The 9078-nt window shown below is 39.9% G+C and overlaps 1 long non-coding RNA gene across 1 annotated transcript in view; it reads right to left on the bottom strand.

The window, feature by feature from the left end:
- The window catches only part of LOC141559826 (uncharacterized), a 13181-nt gene extending 6303 nt beyond the window's left edge, over nucleotides 1-6878 (bottom strand). The window contains exon 1 of the long non-coding RNA XR_012487576.1: nucleotides 6759-6878. This is a non-coding gene — a long non-coding RNA (uncharacterized LOC141559826). The remainder of the gene's footprint in view (nucleotides 1-6758) is intronic.
- Between the last annotated feature and the right edge of the window lie 2200 nt (nucleotides 6879-9078).

The following is a 9078-nucleotide window of genomic DNA, read 5'->3' as shown; positions in this document are numbered from 1 at the left end:
TCATGGAAGTCCATCTTTACTCTGCTATCTCATTTGTCCCTCAGCCCAAGTTAAAACATGCATATTTTGGAGATGATGCTGAAGACAACATAAGGGCAAGATGCTATTGGCCTATATTCCAGATTCTTAAACTGTGATTCATAACCTCGTTTGAGGTCTCACCACTGAAGGTGGGAGGTTACGGTAATGTTTTATTATCAGTAAATTTTGATTTATATACCTATTTTATATATACCTATTTTATAAACCTATATGCCAAGGTCCACGTAAAAATTTCTTGGCCAAAAGGAAGTAGAAAAAGTTTAAGAAATCTTGCTTTATATAAGTCAATTATTATTAAGAAAAATTTCTATGTGAATAATAATAGTTGTATTGCCATTCAGGCCATACTTGTTGTCATCAGCAATGAGACAGTATGATGAAGACAGCCTGATGTTCACAGGAAATGGGAAAATGGCTCTCTATTTTGCCTGGCAGACATCTGGAAATCTAGCTCACTTTTGAACATTAGTTACCAGAACTTCTAATGGGAAGAAAAATGGGCTTTTGCTGATCTGAGTGCCCAGAGGACCCACACTCCTGGCTCAAGGTGAAAGGAAGGTCCAGAGGATAACCTCAAGCTGGACGGGGCATATCCTCAGTTCCTTATCACCTCCTTCAGCCATTCAGGGCAGTTCATCTTCTCTTCTGAGATCCTCTGTAGCTCTTCAGTTTACTCAGGCATCAAAGACTAGAGAGCTCCAGTCCCTAATTAAACACCGTCTGTTATCTTAGGTTGCCCCACTCTGTGGAAGCCTCTTACCCAATAGAGCTATATGGTGCAATGGCTAGATTGTTGGACTCAGAGTAGGAAAACGTGAGTTCAAACATGGCCTCAGAAATTTGCTGGCTGTGTGATCTCAAGAAAGTCACTTAAATTGTTTACCTATTTCCTCAACTTAAAGTTGAGGCTATGGGGAGGATCACATAAGATATTTGTAAAGCACTTAGTACCATATAAATGTTAGCTGCTGCTCCAACTACTACTACTACCAGTGGGTCACTGCTTCCATTCCTGTAGGTTCAATTCTAAATCTGATTCTTTTTTTATTATAGCTTTTTATTTACCAGATATATGCATGGATAATTTTACAACATTGACAATCGCCAAACCTTTTGTTCCAATTTTTCCCCTCCTTTCCCCATCCCCTTCCCCAGATGACAGGTTGACCAATACATGTTAAAAATGTTAAAGTATAGGTTAAATACAATGTATGTATACATGTCCAAACAGTTGTTTTGCTGTACAAAAAGAATCAGACTTTGAAACAGTGTACAATTAGCCTGTGAAGGGAATCCAAAATGCAGGCAGACAAAAATAGAGGGATTGGGATTCTCTGTAGTGGTTCATAGTCATCTCCCAGAGTTCTTTCACTGAGTGTAGCTGGTTCAGTTCATTACTGTACTATTGGAACTGATTTGGTTCATCTCATTGTTGAAAATGGCCACATCTATCAGAATTGATCATCATATAGTATTGTTGTTGAAGTATATAATGATCTCCTGGTCCTGCTCATTTCAGTCAGCATCAGTTCATGTAAGTCTCTCCAGGCCTTTCTGAAATATCCTGCTGATCATTTCTAACAGAACAATAATATTCCATAATATTCATATACCAAATTCATTCAGCCATTCTCCACCTGATGGGCATCCACTCAGTGTCCAGTTTCTGGCCACTACAAAAAGGGCTGCCACAAACATTCTTGCACATACAGGTCCCTTTCTCTTCTTTAAGATCTCTTTGAGATATAAGCCCAGTAGTAGCACTGCTGGGTCAAAGGGTATGCACAGTTTGATAACTTTTTGAGCGTAGTTCCAAATTGCTCTCCGGAATGGCCAGATATATTCATGATTCCACCAACAATGTATCAGTGTCCCAGTTTTCCCACATCCCCTCCAAGATTGCGCATTATCTTTCCCTGTCATTCTAGCCAATCTGAGAGGTGTGTAGTGCTATCTCAGAGTTGTCTTAATTTGCATTTCTCTGATTAATAATGACTTGGAGCATCTTTTCATATGGCTAGAAATAGTTTCAATTTCTTCGTCTAAGAATTGTCTGTTCGTATCCTTTGACCATTTATCAATGGAGAATGGCTTGATTACTTGTAAATTAGAGTCAATTCTCTGTATATTTTGGAAATGAGGCCTTTAGCAGAACCTTTGACTGTAAATATTTTCCCAGTTTATTGTTTCCCTTCTAATATTGTCTGCATTAGTTTTCTAACTTTTCAATTTGATATAATCAAAATTTTCTGTTTTGTGATCAATAATGATTTTTAGTTCTTCTTTGGTCACAAATCCCTTCCTCTTCCACAGGTGTGAGAGATAAACTATCCTATGCTCTTCTAATCTATTTATAATCTCATTCTTTATGCCTGAGTCATGAACTCATTTTGACCTTATCTTGGTGTACAGTGTTAAGTGTGGGTCAATGCCTAGTTTCTGCCATACTAATTTTCAATTTTCCCAACAGATTTTGTCAAACAGTGAGTTCTTATCCCAAAAGCTTGGGTCTTTGGGTTTGTCAAACACTAGATTATTAAAGTTATTGACTGTTTTGTCCTTTGAACCTAACTTATTCCACTAATCAACTAGTCTATTTCTTAGCCAATACCAAATGGTTTTGGTAATCATTGCATTATAATATAATTTTAGATCTGGTACAGCTAGGTTACCTTCATTTGATTTTTTTTTCATTAGTTCCCTTGAAATTCTTGACCTTTTGTTTTTCCATATGAACTTTGTTGTTACTTTTTCTAGGTCATTAAAATCGTTTTTTGAGAGTCTGGTAGAGCCCTAAATAAATAGATTAGTTTAGGTAGTATTATTATCTTTATTAATTTGCTCGCCCAATCCAAGAGCATTTAATATTTTTCCAATTGGTTAGATCAGACCTAATTTGTGTGGAAAGTCTTTTGTAGTTTTGCTCATATAGTTCCTGATTTTCTCTTGGCAGATAGATTCCTAAATATTTTATATTATTAGCAGTTACTTTAAATGGAATTTCCCTTTATAATTCTAACTGTTGGATTTTGTTAGTGATATATAAGAATGCTAATGACTTATGTGGGTTTATTTTGTATCCTGAAACTTTGCTAAAGTTGTGGATTATTTCTAATAGCTTTTTAGTAGAGTCTCTGGGATTCTCTAAGTATACCATCATATCATTTGATTCTTTTAAATTATAGATAGGTGATAGATAGATAGATAGATAGATAGATAGATAGAAGGATAATCAGATTTCCTTTCAGGATCAAACAGGAGCTCTTTCCTCGATCCCCTTATTTTCTTAGAACAGGTTGTTTGGCCAGAAAGGTACATTTAAACTAGGTTGTATGGAAGGCTGTTGGATGCCAGGCCAGAGGATTGGGAATTTAGTGGCTAGGGTCTGGGGAGCGCTTTCAAGAGTTCTGAGGCAGGCAGAGAATATTAATCGGGAAGCCTTGTGTATGATGGATTGGAGGGGAAGAGATTAAAGCCACAGAAACACCATCTAGAGACCACTGCAGTATTCAAGGTGTGAGGGGATGAAGGCCTGAACTAGTAGTGGTGCTAGTGAACAGAAGGCATGGATACAAAGAAAGAATTTGCCAGAGTTTTTTAGTGAAACAGCCTGAGTCTATTAAGCATTCTAAATCCAAGAAGGACTTATAACAAAGACTTGGGAAGAGAAAGCAGCAGACTAACAAGCTTAAATGAATACAGTACAGACTGTGTATGTAAATTGGCAAAAGATGGTAATGACGTGCCAGGCCTTCTACTTAGTTAAATGAGAATATTGCAGTGTCTTTTTATCCCTGAAATGATGCCATCTTTGGCAACTCTTCCATTTCTAAGTAATTTGTAAGTAGCCCTTATCCATGGTCTCTGTAATGGCATTACTCCACAGCTGGTAGTTATCATTTCTTCCTTCCCAGATTTGACTTCCAAAATAAATCATAAATTTGCCTCTTCTGAAGCTTATGTCATACTCTTTGATCCCTAACATCTGAATCCCTATTAAAATGTCTCTTGGAGTCATCTTTAGTGACATTACAGTAAGGGTTCCCACAGAATAATCCCACTTGATCTTGCCTTTGAATTTTATTTGGATGATGAATTGTCCTTTGAAAGTCTATGTGATCCTTCTTCCGGCCCCCAGAGACTGTAGTGGTCTCCCTCTGCTTTCTGTTGTCCCTCCCACTTTCCTTCTGGGATCAGGGGAAAATGAAGATCCTGTCCCACAAGAAAGACCACGATATACCTTCCTCATTCCCCAGCTGCCTCCATTTCCTTGCAAAACTTCCTTTGCTGAAATTTTTACAAGTTCTTCCTCCAATAGAGTTCCCATTTACAGCTTCTTTCATAGCTGTCCAGGCCTGCAGCCAAATGAAGAAGGGATGTGACGAATGAAGAAGGGATGTGACGAATGAAGAAGGGATGTGATGATGATCTCCCACCTCCCTCATAGAAGGAAAATGTTCCAGGATGATCCCTTGCTGTAGATCAGGGAGTTTTAACTCTTTTAATTTTTCTAATGCCATGGCCCTGAAATCTATGCATACAATGAAATGCACAGGATTGCAAATACAATGAATTCTATTAAAATAAGTTATCAAAATATTAATTTCAAAAGTTCATAGACTGCCACCCTCCCCTCACCCAGGTTAGACAAACTGGCACTCTCTCCCAGCCCCTGTCCCAGGCCTTGTTTTCCTGACCTTGCTCTGCATGGCCTGCCCCTGGGCCTTTCTCTCTTTCAGATTAACCCTCTGGATGTAGGTCTCTTTGAACTTCTGGTTGTAACCTCATCCCAGATTTCTATTTACCTGCCGGGATATTTGTGTAGGCCATGCTTCTTCCTCCTGCCTTCCTGTTTCCTAACTTGTTGGTTGCTCCCAATCTGTGACATGCCTTCCCCCAAACACACACACACACACACACACACACACACACACACACACACACGTTTCTCCTTCCTCCCTCCCACCCCCCTCCCCAGATCAGGGACAAGAACCTCATAAATGCAGCTTTATGTAACAGATAATGCAAACGCTATCCTGCCCATTTCACAGATGAAGAAGTTGAGATCCAGATATGTTAAGTGGATTGGCCGGGGTCACCCAGTTAGGAGGTGCCAGAGCCAGGAATCCAAGTTAATATTCTTCCCACCTCATCTCTGCCTGTCTTCTCAGGCTCTATTGCCAGTCTGAAAGTGGAGCTGACATTCAGTAAACTTAAGCTGATCTCCAGGAGAAAATAGCTCCAGGCATTGCACCAACTGGGCCTCCTGGTCAACAACCAGAGCCCGCTCAGCTCCTCCCCATCCAGGCCTCTCTCCAATTGCTCTATTACTTAACTCCTGTCCTGTTCCCCCTTCCCCCACCGGTTAGCCATTTCCTTCAGTGCCGAGAGTTTATTCCTCTTCTCAGCTTCATGGTTGTTCCTGTGGCTGTCAGCCGGGAGGACTCACAGTTCACCCAAAGTAAAGTGCCTTCTATTTGCAGGGCATGGAAGAGGAGGGAAAAGTGCTGGGGATGGTGTCAGAGAACCTGGCTCAAACCCCACCTCTGAAGCAAGTCACTGAATATAGGTGCATCTCACTTTCCTCATGTGTAAGGAAAAGGAATTGAATTAAGTGGCTTCTGAGGTCCCTTACAGCTCCGGATTGAGAAGAATATGACATGAAGAAGGCAGAGACAGGCTTTACAATAACAATGTGTTAAGAAAGAAAAAGAAAATTTGTTACAGGGCTTGAGCTGGCCATTGACCACTTCTGTAGAACAACAATTTCACTGCTCTGGTGCTGCTTTTTAATCTGCAAACTTAATGCCTTCCTGGTCCTTCCTAGCTCTGGATCTCAGATCTGAAATCTGAAAAAAGATTGAGTCATCAGGGGGAGAGCTAGGTGATGGTGTGCTGGGGCCAGCTAAGTATTGAGACCTGGAAATTGGCAGATGCTACAAATTAGGGTTTGATTTATTATTTTGTGGTTCATCATTTAAAAATGTAAAAGTTAGAGAAAATGCTAATGATGCAGATTAAATTTAAAAGTGTAGTATACAATTATTGGGGAGGAAGAGTTAAATTATCACACATATGTTGCCACACCCCTGCAGTTAGGCTTCAATTCCAATGAAAGCTCTTTTTATCTGCGTACAAAATCACCCTTTTGCTCATCATGTAGAAGCAAATTCAGCAAGTATGAAATACTAAGGTTAAAGTCCCAGCTCCTGCTGCTTGCCTGTAAGTACTCCTGCAGATGTGCAGTTTTGGGATGCCCTTGATAACTGTGAATGGCCCATCTTTTAGGATCAAAATGACTTAATTTCATAAGTAACTTATCACTACCCCTTTCTGCACATTTCCCCAGCTTCCTCCCCTGTCCCCTTAAGCTATGGATTATGTAAAAGCTTAAGGTAATATGTAAGGATCAGGAACTGATCACAGAGGCTGCTGACCCTTCCTAATTAGCATGGCTTCACCTCCAGTATGGGAGAGCTCTGCTATTCCTCATGGAGGAAGTATAGTTTTTTTGCTTATTTGTTTTTGCTACCAGATTCCCCTGTTTGGGGAAAAGGGAGATCTGGGTGAGCTCTTCTCCATGTGGCCTTTTATAATGACTATTTTCTTGTTTCCAATCTATCCCATCCTGCCACACAGGGCAGCAAGTCACCATCTCCTCCCCTTGCTGGAATGAGATCCCAGCTTACTTTAAGTAACAGATGGATTTCACTGACCTGCTCTAAGGTTTACCAAGTGTTCAGGCTCCTGAAGACGTTTAATTGAGGTTAAGTCATGTGCCCCAGGTCACCCATCAAGCTGGCAATAAATCCAGGATTAATGCTCCCTGCCCTGCCTTGTCTCCAGCCTGTGGCCAAGTGCCCTGAGCTAGACTGCCCCTCCCCAATTTTAAATATAAGAACACTGACTTCATGAACACACATGACAGCTATTTTTTAGTTTCTCTTGGCAGCTCCCTCTAGTAAGCTTTAGGGACAAATTTGGAAATTTTGCCAGGTTCTCCCCACCCCACCCTTTCCGGGGCTATTTGGGACAAAAAGTGTTCAGTAAATCCCCAAAGAGTCACAAAAGTATCACCTTTGGTTTGCCCAAAATAAGCAGAAAATCACAAGGGCTATAAGAGACCTTAAGTGGTTTTCTAATAATAGCTAGCATTCATAAAGTACCTTAAAGTTGGCAAAGTGCTATATCTATGTTATCTCATTTTATCCTCACAACAACCCTGTGAGACAGATGCTAATATTATCCCCATTTTGCAGATGAGGAAACAGACAAAGAAAGATTAAGTGGCTTAGTCAAGTTCAGTGTCTGCCGTGGGATTTGAAGCCATTTCTCCAGGATATGTGTTCTATCCACTGCACCATCTTGCTGCCTTTCCCTAAATTATAAAAGTTTCCATAATGGGCAAATTCTGGTAGGCACAGTTGGTATGGCGAGTTTGGGAGGCACCACGCTAACTTGTAGTTTTGCAGAGGTGAGAAATCTGTTTTCCCACAGACAACTTTGACAGCAAAAAGGTGTAAGATGGGGCACACAGACAGGATCAGCAGTCCCTTGTTTGAAAGGCTTTTGTGGCTTAGGGAGTAGGAAGGTGAGGAGGGGATTCAAGGAGGGAAAATTGCAGGCACTCACTGTACACGAATAAAAGCTACTCAGATGAAATAACCAGGCCCTGCAGACAATACAGAAAATAATCCCAGCAACTACAATGCCAAAAGGCCAGTAAGCAAGACAGTTGCAACTCTGAGATCTAGGTAACTAGTCCCAAACTAGTAGTTTAGTAGTTAGGTAGCTTAACTAGGGAGCTTAACAGGCTATGGCTACTGTGACTGTTGGAAAAGTGGGATTCAAGATATTGGGCTAGTAGATGGGACCCCATAGTGGGGGTCGGCTAGAATTTTTCTGCATAAAAAGTAAAGTAAAACCAACCATTATCTACTCAAATTCTTAGCTCCTCATTTCTATTGTATCTTATCTTGTCCAAAACCAGCTCAATGGATGACATCATTTGAAATGTTATTATTTTCTTTATTTTCTTGCCATCTCTTCTGCCTTAAATTTCCTCAGGAATCTTAACTAAGATGGAAAAAACTCCGTCAAACCTGATTCAATATCTGCATCCTAGCACTTTTGAATCAGCACATCTAAGACTTCTGAGCACCTTGTTAATAGTGTCCTTTAATGTCTCTGCTACCTCTACCCTTTCACTTGCCTTTAAATTGGTGATCCTGTTTTTTAAACCCCAAATCAGGATACATGATCTAACTAAGAGATATTACTTTTGCTAAAACTCAAAGGATACTTTCAAGTTTTTTAATTAGCATTCCCTAGAAAAATATATGTAGCTACCAGAATGGACTTCATAGATCATCTGGCCCAACATTTTTAAATTAAAAGCCAAGTAATTTTGTCCTAAGGAGATCACAAGATTTGTTAATGGCCAAATAATAACTAAAGAACAAAGTTAAAGTTTGGGTCCAGTAACTCTCATTTTAGAACCAGAGCTTTTTCTCCAGTCATGTTACCTCCACCAATTGTTTTCATACCTCCATGTTACCCCTCATCCTGATTTTGCCCACAGCAACTCAATTCATGAGGGAAAACTTCCCTAGCCTGCTAATGGGTCAATCATACAGGACGTAGGAGAGAGTTTTTGTTAGCATATAATTGAATCCTCTACCCAAGCCCAACTTAAACCTTCTTCCTGAATAACTTTTTGAAAGCTGGAGATGGCAAAAAACAAAATACCTTTAGTGCTTTCAGGATGACAACAATTTTTCCAAGAATACTCTGCTCCCTAAAAAGCTGGTATTCAACTTGATTTTTGTGATATGTGAGCTTTGGTAAATCAAGTTAAAAATAATTTGTCCCTCCAGATATTTATTATAGCAATTTATCCAGGACTTTTCTCTTCTCTTGTCATGTACTACTCATGGCATATCCCCCATTGAATTATAAGCTACGTGAAGATAAGAACTATATCATTTTTCACATTTGTTTCATAGGCACTTACCTGTCTTGAATGTAGTAGACCCT

This window comes from Sminthopsis crassicaudata, chromosome 3 (assembly GCF_048593235.1).
Source record: "Sminthopsis crassicaudata isolate SCR6 chromosome 3, ASM4859323v1, whole genome shotgun sequence".
In the NCBI taxonomy this organism is placed as follows: domain Eukaryota; kingdom Metazoa; phylum Chordata; class Mammalia; order Dasyuromorphia; family Dasyuridae; genus Sminthopsis; species Sminthopsis crassicaudata.
The sequence above is the reverse complement of the archived record's forward strand: the minus strand, read 5'-3'. Positions and strand labels throughout refer to the sequence as shown.